Consider the following 16,156-nt stretch of genomic DNA (forward strand, 5'->3'; position numbering starts at 1 on the left):
TGCTTGGAAGATCTTTATTTCTCCTTCATTTCTGAAGGATAGCCTTATTCACTCTATTGTTTTTGGTTGGTAACCATTTTGCTTCAGGGTTTGAAATACATTGTTCCATTCTCTTTTATAAGTGCCCGCTGAGAAACTTGTTGTCAGTCTATGGAGATACACTTAAGTGTGACACTGCTTTTCTCTTGCACATCTTAGAAATTTTTTTGTCTTGAAGTTTTGATATTAGGATTATGATATGCCATAAAGATATTTTTTCTGGTTACATCTACTTGAGATCTTAAAGGTTTCTGTAAGTATGGATGTCCGTATCATGTCATTCATATTTTCCATTTCCTTCCTAATTTCAGCTAACCATCTGTTTTTCTTGAATCTCTTGAAACTTTAAATAATTATTTTTAAAATCGTTTATCAAGCATTTCATTTGTATGAATTTCTTTGAGGTCTGTTGTTATGGGATTATTATGCTTTTTGGAGGTATCATACTACCTTGCTTTTATTCGTATTTCTTATGAACCTTTCTTGACATTTACATACCTTATAGCTTAAGTATTTCTACCATTTGAAGATGTGTTCTATGATACTAGTTTGTTACACAATGTTGTCTTTATTTAGCCATTCGGTAGCCTTCCTATAGTTTGTTTGACTGTGATTAATGGCTTTAGGCACAGTACATATACTGGCAGAGTAAATCCCCTGTCTCTACAGGCCTTGCAAGAATAGGAGTACTCGGGCCAAGCCGGGGATTTAGCTCAGGGATGTAAGCGCCTGCCTCAGTGCAAGCGCAAGGTTGTAAGTTTGATCCAGGGTACCACACAAATAAATAAATAAATAAATAAATAAATAAATAAATAAAAAAGAATGGGATACTGTAGAAGTTCAGGCAGATGTGATACACACAATAGTGGGTATGGGGTGCTCACTATGTGAATAGTCATACAATGGAAGTAGTGAGCCCTATCAAACAGTGGGAGTTCCCTCAGATTTTGATGACGCTACTATCAAAGAGCCCCTACTTGAAAGGAAATCCTAGCCATGGTATGGGACCTGAAGCATTCATCCTTTGACCAGCTGAGTAGCATTGGGAGAGCAGTTCTGGATACCACCGTACTCCTGATGGACCCGGTCCTGACAGCAGTGCACAATCAGACAAGATGCTGGAGAGGGTACCATCTACAAGGTAAGATGGCAGGGAAACCATATATGTATTCCTCTCCATAGGTAGCGGTTTGTGCTTTGGAACAAGACTGCCATGGTACCAGACAAAGCTCCTTTTGTATATCCCGGGGCAGGGCAAGGTTGGAACTAGGCTTTCAGTAACAGGTACACTTTTTAGTAACAGAGCAGAGGGGTGTCAGGAATCACATGAGCACCCACCTTCAGACCTGGCACTGGTATAAGGCACACATGACTGGCCACACCCTTGGTCTCAGCAGTCAAATGCCGTGATCCCCCAGTACTTAAGGACGTTGCCCCCATCCCCTTCTGCATCATGATACTCATCCCCTATGATACAGGGCATCCCACATAGCCCTCACACTTGGCTGATAGTTTTGCAGGGTATATAATACCTTGAAATCACATTTCTCATCATCTGAAGCATTGTTCTAATGTTCTGTATCCTCAGTTATTGCTGTTGTAAAATCTGATGTTAGTCTAATTCTCAATATTTTTAGTATTCAGTTTTTGTTTCTTGGAAGCTTTTGGTATTTTTCTATTTTACTTTCATGTTTTGCAATTTCACATAGATGTCAAGTTGAACACTTTTTCCTTCGCCATTCTAGATACTCAACAATACTTTAAATGTAAGGACTTATGCTCTTCAGTTCTGTGAAACTAATTTCTTTTATAACTTAATTACCTTTCCTCAGTTTATTATCCAGCTATTTCTGTTAATCTGATACAAAACACTTAGAAGTGACATTTTTTGTCTCTTATCCCTTATCTTTTGTTTCATCTTTTACATACTTTTGTCTTTTTTTTGTAGTACCAGGAATCAAACGCAGGACCTTGAGCTTGCTGGGCAGGTGCTATGCTGCTATTTCCCAGCCCTATTTTTGTCTTTTTAATTCTACTTTCTGGAAGACTTATTCTATTTTACTTTGTAACTTAAAAGAGAAATTTACCATTGTATTTTTTTCAGGAACTCATAATTTGAAGTGTATTCAAAATAATGTGTTGTTGTGTTTATGTCACTATAAATTATATTCCTAGAGAAAGTATATCACTTAAGACATATCCTTTCTTTTAATGGTTGTATTCTATTTCTCTAAAATTTTTCTACTACTCTTTTGAGTAATTTATCTTCATGTGTCTTTTTCTGTTATTCAATTAAGAGTTTGGATCCTCAGTCCTACTTCAATGTAAGGAAACAGGTAGGCTGAATACGAGCTCTGTGTGCCCTGGTGGAGCAGACCAATGGATGAGTGGACAGTAAATAGGTCAGTGTACTTCGAGATTCCTAAATGACACAGTACTACTCCACAAGAGACAATTTTATTCAAATATTCTTGCTCTTCTAGGGGAGTGAAACTTGTTTCTCTCCACCCCAAAATCTAGGGTCAACAGCTGGGACTTTCAAACCAAACTAATAAAAGACAGATTAAGAGGAAAATAAATTTTACTTATGCATATAGGTACAGGAGTTAAAAAAGAAAACAGTGTGACTCAGAGCATCTGCATTATAATCATCAAATAGACTACACAAAGGAAAGCGGGTTATAGGGCTTCTGGATAGGAGAGGCAACTTACAAGAAGCTGAAAGACAGAGCTGGGGATTTAGCTCGTGGCATAAGTGTCTGCCTGCCAAGCGCTAGGTTGTGAGTTTGATCCCCTCCCCCAAAAAGCTGAAAGAAGGAATATATTTTGTAAATATATGGCAAATAGTACCTATGTCTTATTACACAGATAAAAATCTTTCAATTGATATGGGTCTAATAAGGATAACTGTCTTCCTGGTGTGCAGATATGTCTTTACAAATGGACATTTCTGTGACCAAGGGGGAAATTTATATATTCTATTCTTAGGTGAATAGGGAGAGATAAAGAGTTTTTCTTGTGTCTGGTCTTTGTTCATTGCCTTACTTGAAGATACGCCATAGAGGAGTGCCGTGCTCAGATCTGGTTTGAGTGTGTCCCCTAAATGTTCATACCCTGGAATCCTTTTCCCAGTGTGGCAATGCTCACAGGTTATGTCAGCATTATGAGATGGAGCTTAGTGGAAGATGATTAGGCCATTAAGGACACTGCCCTTAGAAGGGGTTAATGTTATTGTTATGGGACCCTGATTAGTTGCTGTGGCAGTAAGTTGATTTTGAAAGAGCAAGCCTACCTCCCCAACCCTATACCTTCCAGTCTCACCATGTGATTCCTTCCATATAATGATTTAAACATTGTGTGAAGATTTCACCAGAGGCCAAAAAGATAAGACAGCCCAATCTAGGACTTTCATTTCTTTATAAAATACTCAGCCTTGGGTACTTTGTTATAGGATCAGGAAATAGATTAATATAGGCATAATTTAGGGTGCTATGTTCTGGTAGCCCTCACTCTGCTTCTTTAGAGAAGAGTCTTCTTTTCTACATTAATAGATAAGTATCTGACTTCTAACATTACGACATTTAATGAGGATATATGGGAAGTAGGCTACTATATCTACAGATGTGTAACTTTTCTTACTGTATTTAGGGACTGGTTTCTCTCCTGAGGTCTGGAGCTTCTCCCTGCAGAGTTCTGCAGACAGACTGGCTTCCTCCTGGCCTGTAGCCATCTCTGTGTGTGTTCCTAGTTCAGTCTCCTCCACTCTACTATCAGTCACTACTTTTTGTCTGCCATAAATGCGCTGAAATCTACTGTACTCTTAGAACCCCTGTCCTTGTATCTCAGTGTCATTACTTTTAAATACTCAGTTATTAGTTTACTACTATCTACCTCCAACTAAAAACTCATCTGTCTCATAGCCATCTATTCTTTTAATCTTGGTTCCACTATCTTCTAAAACTTATTACTTCTCACCCTAAGCTATTACAATAATTCCCTTACTAGCTACTCTAGTTTAACTAGAAAATTATGTCACTTTCCCATCCAAAAGTCTTTACTCCTTTCCAATGACTATAAAATAAAAATTGATATTTGCTTAGCATTGAAAGTTCACAGTAATCTGTCTCTTCTTATGTCCCTTTGATTATCAGATTCCTTCTCCCTCCTACACTGTCTCTGCCAGCCCTCTTTCATGTGGAAATCTCATACTTTATTTCCTTTATTAATACACCACCACTGAAGTGTTACCTCCTGCTGGAAGCCTTCACTGATTTTTTTTTTACCTGCTTTCCATGCCTGTTTGAGTCCTCTAAACTCTGGGCTCCCTCCAGACACTGGCTAAGACTCTCAAAGTATCTGTTACTGAAGGTCTCTATGAGCTTGCTGTGGGCAGAGACTTGAATATTCACCCCATGTCTCCATGACTGAGCACAGCAGCTGGTACACAGTAGTGTTAAAAATTACTTGGTTCACTAACATCATTAGATTTACTTTTCTGTCTTTTGAAGAAGTAATTCCCTTCTGCAGTTGCCACACACATCTCTGCCCTCTATGTTTAGTGTTTTGCACATGTTAACATTTAAAAATTATTTGGTGAACTAATGGATGTTATTGCTATCAAGTTTTTCCACAGGAAACTTAAAAGTCCTACACTTCATCACATAAATATAAAACAGATAAATCTGACAAACTAATTTATGTCAAAGTATCATGAGAAAGGGCTGAAATTCAAGCCCTCAGGAAATGGTGAGCTTTTGAAGTGAGACTATTTAGAAACTCAACATGTATTATCTCTAAACACCCAAAGCCATTAGCCAGGGTGTTGCACCTGCCTATCTGGATAGTGGAGGTGGAGGAATGAAAAGTTGAGAAGAGAAAGGAACAGAGGTAGAGAACATGAATGGAGTTATGTTAAATAATTAGAGTGCAGCCCAAGGAAACAAGGGCAGGGAGGTAACTGTGGCCCAAATAACCATGAAAGGACAACCCCTGGAAAGGGGATGGCTCGAAACAATGGAGTCCAATGGGACCAAAGAAGAAGTACAAGTGAAGAGATACAGAGAATCATCTTGATTTTCATATGTCCTCTGCACAAGGTACAGCAGTCATTTACTTGGTTAATTAGGTTAACCTTGGTTCAGATTTGTGGTGTTTAGAAGACCAAATCCACTAGGTAATAAAATGCTATTTCTGGCCCTGCATAATGGTACATTTTGTGTTAGGCAAATCTTTGCTAATTGGACACACTTGGAGAGAAAGTAGAACTGAATAGGTGTATATATCTCCATGATTATGCACACATCTGCACACGTCACGGACTTTAATTTAGACACGGAACTAAGGAGAACTTTTTGCTTTCTGCTTGTCTTTCTCTTTGCCATCAGTAGTAGGTTCCACAATCTTCTTTCCCAAGATGCTTTGCAGCAGTCCCTCAATGACCTCAGGCTTTAATCAGCTTGTGATCACTCAGTTTTAACGTAGGGTCTTTCAGGAAAAGAGAGAAAGAACTGTAGTTCTAAGAAGTCCCTTGCTCGGTGTGGGGTGGAGGGAAGGAGACTTTCTAGTTTCACTGCTCTTCTCCCTCAGCTTTTCTCCTCATGTTCCCCTTGTGGGGGCCCACAGGCATGGAGCCAGCAGAGGGGTTAGCAAGTGTTTCCCCTCAGAGTTTCTGAGGATTCCTGACAGAGCCCATCAGAGCTCCCTTTCATCACCACTGCACGCTTTAGTGGCTTTAGTGTGTCTGTCCTGGCTTGCAGACATTGTGTTCCCCGCTGGATTAATCCCGCCTGCCTCCATCCTCAGGATGTAGGCCTGGAGGAGGGATGGGGGGGGGGGAGTGCCAGGAAAATAGGTGAGAAGAGTCGAAGAAACACTGAAAGCACCAATGACAGACATAGGTTGGGAAAATAAAGAGCAAACTGATTTGCAAAACTAGGGGGAAATATCATTTAGACACATTAAAAATAAAAAGTATAAAATGGAGAGCATAACACCCGCAGCCCCGCACCCCAGGGGTAAACCCAAAGTCCCAGAATGTGAAGGGCATTTAGTATCCTGAGAGAGAGATTCACATTCCAGGCCAGCACCACCAGAGGCAGGTCGTTAGTGTTTAGAAGTTTGTAAAGCAAATTGATCCCTCATTGCTTCGTCCTTTTACTGAGCACATATTTAGTGAGGTATGTACCCGTGGACATCCTCCAGCCTCAGATGCTTTGTTCTGCCGTGAGCTTCTTCTCAGATAACCTCCAGTCATTTATAGGAAAATGGATGCGCTTTGAGGCCATGATAAGTGAGATAATTAGGCATATAATCTTAAATATTGTATAGTTTACCTTATATGAGAAGCCCCAAATAGAAATGCATTGACGATGGACAATAGGAAATAGGTCCCTGCAAAAGGAAAGAGATCAAGAGACTGAAGGAGAGAGAAGGAGGAGGTGGGAAGGGAAAGGGATGAAGAAAAAGAATTGAGATGTGCTATGTGCTTGTACCACCTCCCCACCATGAATGCATCATTATGTACTGCAAACATATTAACAATAAAAATGCTTAAAAGATCTAACAAAGGATATTTAAATACAACACCTTTCCTTTTTCCCTCTATAAATTTTTATATCCAAACCAAACCAATCAGAAAAATACTTTGGCAATTGCTTCAGTGAAAGCCATTTTTGGAAAACACCTCTGCTGCCTCTGCATGCAAAGCATGCTGGTTATAAAGGCGCCTTTGCTTCTCAGGGCCACAAAGAGCCTCCCCATGTGAAGGGACCCACATCTCAACCGGATGATCATCCAGGTCTCCAAGAGTGCAGCCTGTCATCCAAGAGAGAAGAGGCATAGGCACATGAAGTCTGTCGCTCTGAGCAAGCATTCAGTGTACAAAGATTACATCTAATTCACGTCTATTCCTCTCTTCATGCCACTCCTAATACTTAGGCATTCAGTTAATTTCATTGATTTAGAAGGATCAAGAAAGGTCTGGGCCTCGAAACCCTAATATACTACCCACACTTGAGGTACAGGGCACACTTAAAGAAAATCTAGTAAATCTGTGGAGAAGAAAAGTAGGGCTGAGAGGTTGAGAAATAAAATGCCTGTTATAGTCAAAGAGTAGAGATTTGTGGAGAGGGGCTAGATCAGAGTCTCCTAAAAAGGAGGCATTCTGACATACAGATTCCTGAGGTCTTTATACCCAGCAATTTTAATTCAGTGGCCCTGAGGTACAGCAGTGTCACCTGCATTTTAATGAAACACCATCAATTTATTTTGCTACAGGTAGTCTGCAAATCACACATTAGAAAATGCTGGCCCCAAGATTGGTAGGAGTGGGGGAGGAGGTGGGGTGTTGAGTGGCGTGAGTATGTACATAGAAAAAGAGGCCAGAGTTAGTTGAGAAGAGTTTGGAGTCAGTCCAAGAAGGGGCCCTGTGAGGTTTCTAAGCAGGGGAGTGACAGGGCCAGATCTGTGATGGAAATCAGTGGTTCTCTCAAAGCCCTGGTCATTTTCTCTTTGCTTCTGCTCCATTAGATATCATTGCTTCAAGGACCCTGAACAAATAATGTTCCATGAAAGCGTTCAGGTTTTGTAGGATCCAGAGTTCCAGTTACCAGTGGAATGTGAAGTTCACAGGCTGTGTTCAGGCTTGTAAGGAGAGGATTAATTAGGTAAAAAGGCAGTTGCACACATAAGTGGGTGCCTACACCCTAGGCTGGCCTGGTGTTTTGGTGCACTCATTCAGGCATACAATACTCTCTTCACTTCTAAGCGCCACCTCTTGAAACAAGTTAAAAAGCGCTTTCCAAGTGAGATGCCCAAGTGCTATGTTTTACACAGACTAATGATCAACAGACTTCTGTTTTTATGAGCCTGGCAACCAGACTGGGCTCACACTGCTAAGGACACTATAGAAAAGAATCCCTGTGTCAAACATCTGACTACATAACCAAATGCAGAAAAATATGTTTTAGGTTAAAAAACAAACAACAAAAAGGACCCTTTTACTGAAATGGTTTCTAGAAATCTGTGCCTTGTGGTCTTTCTTTTTTTTACAATAAAAAATGCCATATGTTTTCAAAGTTAGTTCATGTTGAATTCCAGAATTCCTTAATGAATTTTCAGGATCTTTTGCACAGCCCTTCATTTACGAGACCATGTATCACAATTTTGAAAAGGACAGAAGACCACGCGTTTCCATTTTTACCGTTATCTAGTGATACATTTTCTGTGTTTTTTTTTTTTCTTCACTCAATGTTTTTGCAAGGTTTTTTCATTTTTTACTCATTTTTTTTTCTATGTACTTCTACACTTACAATTGCAGCTAAGCCAGCTTTTCATTTTGACCTCCATCTAGAAGTATGTTTCCATGCATGACAAATTGAATCAAAAGTAGGTGTCAGGACTCTAAATAGGTGTCAAGAGGTAGCAGATCATCAAATATTATATGGACTTCTGCTCTGCTCTGCCCTTAGAGCAGTTGATGACTTTAGAAAGTTTGTTTTCAAGCTCCTGTAAATCTGGTATTCCTCTCTCACCTCTCTCCTGGTGTCCTGTGCCTAGGGATACAATGCACTCCAAGGAGACTTCTAGCCAAAGACATTGACACTCATGCATTGGTAATGCAGAGGGTTATTCAAACCTCCATCTTGATGAAGATCACCCAATGCATGTTGTAAAAAGTAGCCTAGGGTAGCAGAGGAGTGCCAATGGCCTGCCACATTTTATACTGACATACTTCCAAATAATGATAGTTGAATCCAGGAAAATTCTGGGGAATCCTGAAAAAGACAGTGCCTTTGACCAGCTTCCACAGTAGAGAAGATACACTTGCTACAGAATTCATGTGAAAATTAAGTGCTTTAAGATGCTAATATTAACTAAGATTTAGGAATCTTATTTTTATGCTATTTTGATTCTAGTAGCTCTTGGTGCTGAATTGGTTTTTGTTGTTGTTGTTGTTGTTGTTGTTGTTGTTTGATACTGGGGATCAAACTCACAACTGCCTGCTTGCAAGGCAGGCACTTATGCCACTGAGCTAAATCCCCTGCTGATATTTTGAAGTTTAGTAATACATGTGTCAAACAAGAAATTGAAAATATATTCTATTTTGTGTCTTTGCTTTAGTCATTGTAATTATGTTAAATTTATGTAATAATTGATTTTCTTTCGTATGAAAAAGTTAGTTTATCTTTACAATACTTGTGTTTTCACTAACTATATTCTGCAATTCACATGCTGCTTTTTACTGTAATATGATCTAAACAGATACAGAAAAATGGAATTTTCTTTATTGAATACTTTTTTTTTTTAAATCTTTTTGAGATGGTCTTGCAGTGCAGTTCAGGACGGCATTGAGCTCACTTGGTAACCCAGTTTGGTCTCAAACTTGTAACAATCCTCCTGCCTCAGCCTCCAAAGTGCTGGAATTACAGGCATGCACCACCACACCTAGCATATTAAAGTATTTTTATACTTGAAATGTGAAAGAACCATCTTTCACAAAACTATAGTTTTCTGCTCAAACTTTCAACATAGTTTGATTTAGGTAAATGAGGTAAATGAGGTTGCAATTAATTACCTTTCTCCTCTAGAATGTCAAGACACTACTGGGTTAAATTTCTAGAGCTAGCTCTCTTAGAATTTGCAGTTACAATGTTGTTTAATTTTTACCAAGACTATCCATCATTCACAGAAATAAACTATTGAAATAGTATATGATTTTAAAATTTTTTAAAAATGAAAATGCCACGTGTTTAACTGTGTTGGAACTTTAACAATTTACAATATGTTTCAGTCATTAAAAAGCACTTGAAATATCTCCTTTGGTTCTCAAAATAATCTTGTAAAACATATTTACCATTTTCTTCAGGATGAGAAGACAAACTGTAACTTGTTTAAAGACAGAATTGGAGTTGCATCTTCAGAATTGATCTTAGGACTCAGTTTACAGCCATTAAACAAACAGTGGTAATGGTGAGAATATGAACATATTCAGTAGATGATATAGTTCACCTTCAGAGCTAATGCACTCTAATGTCCTTCATAGAGAAAGAGATGGGCAGGGTGACTGGCAGTATGTTACAGCTGATGATAGAGTGGACTGCAGAGTCCATCGTGGGTAATGAAAATATCACTTGATTAGGCTGCTTGATCAGTACTTCATACTTAAATTATCTCAAAAACCTGAAATAAATTATCTATGAGAATTAAACTATAACATTAACTCTATCTAATTACAGTAAGAGATATTCACATCATCTTAAGCACAGCATAGCTCTCAAATTTATGTAATGTGATTGTGTCAGGGCACATCTTTTTTTTTTTTTTTTTTTTGTCTTTTTTGTTTTTATTGGTACCAGGGATCGAACTCACGACTGTCTGCTTACAAGGCAAGCGCTTATGCCGCTGAGCTAAATCCCCAGCCCCAACAGTGCATATCTTAATGTGTCTAAGAAATAATGTGACAGACAGAAGGGGGAGTTGGTTTTCGTGCGAGGGATTATAGGTAGCAAGATCCACTTGAGCTGTGCATGGTTAAGAATGTGCTGTGTTCAGCAGGCCCAGAGCACGGACTCCTTCACCATGCTAGCAGGGACTATTTGAACCAAAAAGACTAACCCTCTTGTGTTATTTCCATGTTCACTAAGACAACTCTAGGGACCTGATTTCCCTGTTCAAGTTGTAGGGGGGAAGGCTTCTGAGATTCAGACCCCTAGAGTCTGCAGGTGACCTTTACCCTGGCTTCTAGACAAGCGCTTGCATTATTTTTGTTGTTTATGTGTTTGTTTGTTTATTTCTTTTGGGGGGTGGTGTGACATGGAACATGCAGAGCAAGACCTAGAAGTGGTGGTTATAGCTCTGGAATAGGCCCTAATTAAATTCCATCTCCCTGCTATGTTGAGCCATTCTAAACTCTCTTTTATTCCCACAGTATATTTTGTTCTTTTCCAGAAATTTTAACTTTTTTATCCTTTCTTACCTGCATGATCCCACTAACGTTTCAATATTGTATTTCACTAATTTTAGACTGAGAGGAGTTTCAAATATGATATTGTTAGAGGCAGCTGAGTTAGAAATACTGTAGGCAGTGAGACAGGGCTAGGTCCTCAAAGGAGCCAGTGCAGAAACCCAGATACCTTGCAACTATGGGGAAGACAGACAAACACCTCCTGCTGTGGGCCAAGCCTCAAGATAAAAGACCAAGCAAATGCACCCAAATCCTAAGGACTGATACTCTTTTTTTTTTTTTTTTTTTTAAATCGGTACCAGGGATCAAACTCAGGACCACACGCTTGCAAGGCAGGCACTTATGCTGCTGAGCTAAATCCCCAGCCCGAGGACTTATATTCTACATAGTTCTCTATCACCCTGAGGAAGTCAGGAGTGACCATCCCAACACCTCTGGGAAGACTCACTGCTCTCTAAGAATGTGGCTTTCTACCTGACTGGCTTCCTCATTTCTCCCCAATTTAATCAGTTTTACCTGAACTATTAACCTTATTGGTTAACCATAGTTCTGTACCACCTTATGCCCATCTGCCTTGTGAGGTCCCAGTTCCCCAACTTGAACCCATCTCACCCCCTGGTTATAATCTATAAAAGTCCCTAGAAAAGACAGAGAGTCCTTGGCAACCCGCTCGGGACCTCTTCTGTCTCTCTCATACAGAAGCTTTCTTTCTCTCAATAAATATATTCTGCTCTTAACCTCCATTGTTCCTAAAATTCATTCTCCGATTTTAGAGAACACGAACTCATAGGTCAGGAGTTTTATTTCCCTATATCAATACAATGAGTTTCTATATATTCTTCACTCATTTTTCTCTATTATTATCTTTAATAACCAAGTTCATCAAAACTAAGAAGTTAACAGCATTACAATACTATTAGCTAAACTATGAACTTTATTTGGACTTCACCATATTTTCCCATAATCCTTTTCTTCATTTCTAGGATTCAATCCAGGATCCCCCCACTCAACTGTGGGGGGACCTAGACCCACTTCTAGGTCAGTTGGCATGTCTCCTTGATCTTCTCAATCTGTGATAATTCCTTTCTTGACCTTAACATATTTGAGGGGTATTGATCAGTGAATATTGCAATGATGATGATACTGATTAATCATTTTGCAAAATGCTTCTCAATTTTAATTTCTACAGTGCTTTCCATTTTTTGGTAAAAGTACCTCAGAAGTGATATGCCATGTCATACTGGGGGTATATAATGTCAGTATTTCCTAATTCTAGTAGTATTAACAGTGTTTTGCTTGGTTAAAATAATACCTATTAGGTTTCATCACATGAATTATAATTTTTTAATTGTGATTAATTAATATATGGGGCTAATATTTTGAGACTGCAGATATCCTGTTTATCTCAACTTTTACCACTAATTTTAACATCCATCATGGATCTTGATTTAAAATTTAACGCTACATTGTCTAATAAATATTTTCTAGTTCACTAATTCCTTCTACATTTTCATTTGAAAATCTTCTATAATCAAGAGTTGCCCCTTTCACTTTGTTAATTAAATTATATATTAACAAAATAATAATTGATTCATGAATATTTATTGTGTTTTTAAGTTATAATTTAATATAATTATTCATGCATTTGTTCCATTTTTGGCCACAAATTGATTCCTTTGTCTTTCCACCAACCCTTCCCAACCTTTTTTTGAGCACTTCTTCACTGTTTTTGTTTTTTTGTTTTTTGAAAATATAGCATACTCCTAGCTCACCATGAATTTTACCTTTTCTAACCCTGGCATAAAACACTTTTCCAATAATCTATAATTCTTTTTACTGAAGCCAAGATTTGGGTGCTAGGGATGTCAAATGCAACTGGGGTGTCATTGCTGTTTTGTCCTCTCAGTAGACATGCATGAATATTAGGAGCACTAAGTAATGTACCTACATTGCATATATATTTCTTTATATCCCTATGTATATATATTTTAAATCCTACTTATATCTCTGACTCTATTCCACCATCAGAATTTAGTTATTTGTTTAACTCTAGTATTACATACAACATACCTATAAGAGAATTTGATTTACTAACTAGAGTACAGCATGTGTACAGAGCTCTTATTTGGCTTCACAATATCAGAATAGTTGTCCCCCTATATTATTTAGTTTCTTTTCTTATTGCTGAGACAAAATACCAAGGCTCCCAATTAAACAGAGAAAAGTTTATTTAGCTCACAGTTTGTAGAGATTTCAGTCCACCACCAGCTGATTTAAAAGCAGGGTGGCATCGCAGAGGGACAAATGGCTGTGAAGGCAGCAAAAGCAAGAGCAAAAAGAGGGAAGCAGCCTCTTTTTCTTCCTTCTATTGTCTGCAGATGTAAAGCAAGTATAGCACTCTCACCACGAATCCCAGCAATAGACAATGGACGAATCACAAACTATAGATCCAGCTGTTTCTGAAAAGTCTGCCATCCTTGACCACCTGAAGCTTTAGGGGGACATCTAGACACAAACTGTAACACCTCCCCCAAAAAAGAGTAGTTTCCCAAAGATTAGCCCTCATCTTCTCCACACTTCCATTAAGGTTATGTTATTCATTTATACCATAGATTTAATTTTTACAGTACTTATTCCATTTTGTCCACCCTCACCCTCGACCTCCTGTTATTTTGTTTGATTTTAAGTTTATGTACAGTATGAACCTCTCTTTGTGGAGAACAGCTCTATGAATTTTGCTAAAAGTGTGTTACAGAGTTTTGAGTTATTTTTCCGTGTTCAAAAAACTGGAACCTACTTGTGTTGCATACCTTTATCACTTTTGTTTATTTTCAAAAATACTTTAAAATAATGTTATCATTTTGTTATTCCTGATGGAGAAAAGTATTGGCACCTCAACTGGACCACACCTAGCAACCTTCTTTCAATCTGGGAAGCTAAGGCCCTATGAGGTGCATTCCAGTGCACCTGTGCTGGCTCTGGGAGAGCTTTAGACCATCACTTTCAGCCGATATGTTCCCACCCAGCTTCCTGAAACACCAGAGGTGGCACGGGAGGTTCCCTGAGCCTGACTGGACCGTGCCTAGTGATCTTCTTTCAATCCGAGGAGCTCAGGCTATGTGAATTCCAGGAGACAAGGGCACACGAGGTGGTTTCCAACATGTTCGGGGGAAGCTTTGAAACATTGCTTGAAACTCAGAAATATAGGAAAATGATAAGGCAAAAGACCAAAATGCAATCTCAAACCTCCAGCCCATCCCAACCAAACCTAGGAGACATGTACATAGAAGAAAACATAAGCCATACACTTGAAATGCCTGAAATGATATCAACTGAAATAAAGAAACAACTCCAGGATGCTATAAAAGAACTCAAGTCAGAAAAAATCTCCTATGGAATTGAAGAAATGATAAATGTAATTTTAAAAAATGAAAAATAAATGTAATTGAAGAACCTCTGAACACATCTGAAGAAGACACAGATAAAAAATTAGAGGAACAATGCAAAAAGATGGAAACCCTGAATAAAAAAATATAAGGAACAAAGAGAATGCATGAAGCAGATTCAAAGAGATATACAGGAAATAAAGCAAAACTTACTTAATAAAAGTGAAGATAGAATTTCAGACCTTGAAGACAAGATTGCAGCTAGTGAACAGGAAAAATCTTTTAAAAATAACAAGGAATCAAGAAATAATAATTCAACAGTTGCAAGATGATGCAGAGAAAAACAATATAAGACTGATAGGGATAAATGAAAAAGAAGGGGACAACTCAAATAATATTAAGAGGCTATTTACAGAAGTAATAGCTGAAATTTTCCCAAAAATGAGAATGGAAAACTGACATATGGATCAGTGAAGCAGATAGAAGTCCAAATAGCCATAACCAAAATAAAACTACACTCAGACACATAATAATCACCATCCTAGAAAGCTAACAAAAGAATGGAATATTAAAAGCTGTTAGAGACAAAAGACAGATCACCTATAAAGAAAACCTATCAGAATCACAGCAGACTTCTCAACACAAACAGTGAAGTCAAGAAAAGCATGGAGTGAAGCATTTCAGATCCTAAAGGAAAACAACTTCCAACCTAGACTGATGTACCCTGAAAAACTGTCCTTCAAAATGGATGGAGAAATAAGATACTTCTGCAACAAAGATTAGCTGATGAACTTTATGATCACCAAACCAACCCTGCAAAGAATATTGAAAGACATTCTAGACAGACATAGGAAAAAACTACTAAGCAAGGCAGACAGAGTGAAAAGGTAAAGATGCAACAGCAGAGGGGCTGGGGATTTAGCTCGGTGGCATAAGCACCCACCTTGCAAGCAGGCAGTTGTGAGTTCGATCCCTGGTACCAATAAAAAAGGAAAAAAAGATGCAACAGCAGAAAGATAACATTTCAAAAAAAACCAATACCTAACAGTTATAACCATTAATGTAAATGGCCTCAATTCAACAATTAAATGAAACAGACTGGCAGAATGGATCAAGAAACAATATCTAACCATATGCTGTTTACAAGAAACCCTGGTAACCCAAAAGGAAACTCATAGACTGAAAGTTAAAGGATGGAAAACAATTTTTCATGCAACGGGAACCCAAAAAAAAGCAGGGGTAGCTATTTTGTTTGCAGACAATATGAACTTCAAGCCCAGAATGATCCAAAGAGATATAGAAGGTCAGTACATACTAGTAAGGAGAAAACTTCAAGAGGAAGAGATAACAATCTTAAACATATATGCACCAAATTCTGGAGCACCCAGCTATACAAAACAAGTATTAACAGAAATGAAAAATCAAACAAGCAATAACACAATTATAACAGGAGACCTTAACATGCCATTGACACAAAGGGACAGATCAACCAGACAAAAAATCAGCAAAATAACAGAACTGAATCACACCTGTGAACAAATAGACTTGATAGACGTATACAGAGTGTTCTATCCAACAACACCAGAATATACATTCTTCTCAGCAGCACATGGGACATTCTCTAAAATAGACCATATACTAGCCCACAGAACATACTTAACTAAATGCAAAAGAACTGAAATTATCCAATGCATGTTATTGGATCATAGCATCAGGAAACTAGAAATGAATGATAAAAGAAACTGCAAAAACCCTACAAACACATGGA

At 38.2% G+C, this 16,156-nt stretch overlaps 1 protein-coding gene across 1 annotated transcript in view; it reads right to left on the reverse strand.

The window, feature by feature from the left end:
- The window catches only part of LOC134470499 (cuticle collagen bli-1), a 43,821-nt gene that overhangs the window by 8,132 nt on the left and 19,533 nt on the right, over positions 1 to 16,156 (reverse strand). The window lies entirely within an intron of this gene.

This window comes from Cavia porcellus, unplaced genomic scaffold (assembly GCF_034190915.1).
Source record: "Cavia porcellus strain 051 isolate PalLab524CR breed Dunkin Hartley unplaced genomic scaffold, mCavPor4.1 scaffold_15, whole genome shotgun sequence".
NCBI classification, from domain to species: Eukaryota; Metazoa; Chordata; class Mammalia; order Rodentia; family Caviidae; genus Cavia; species Cavia porcellus.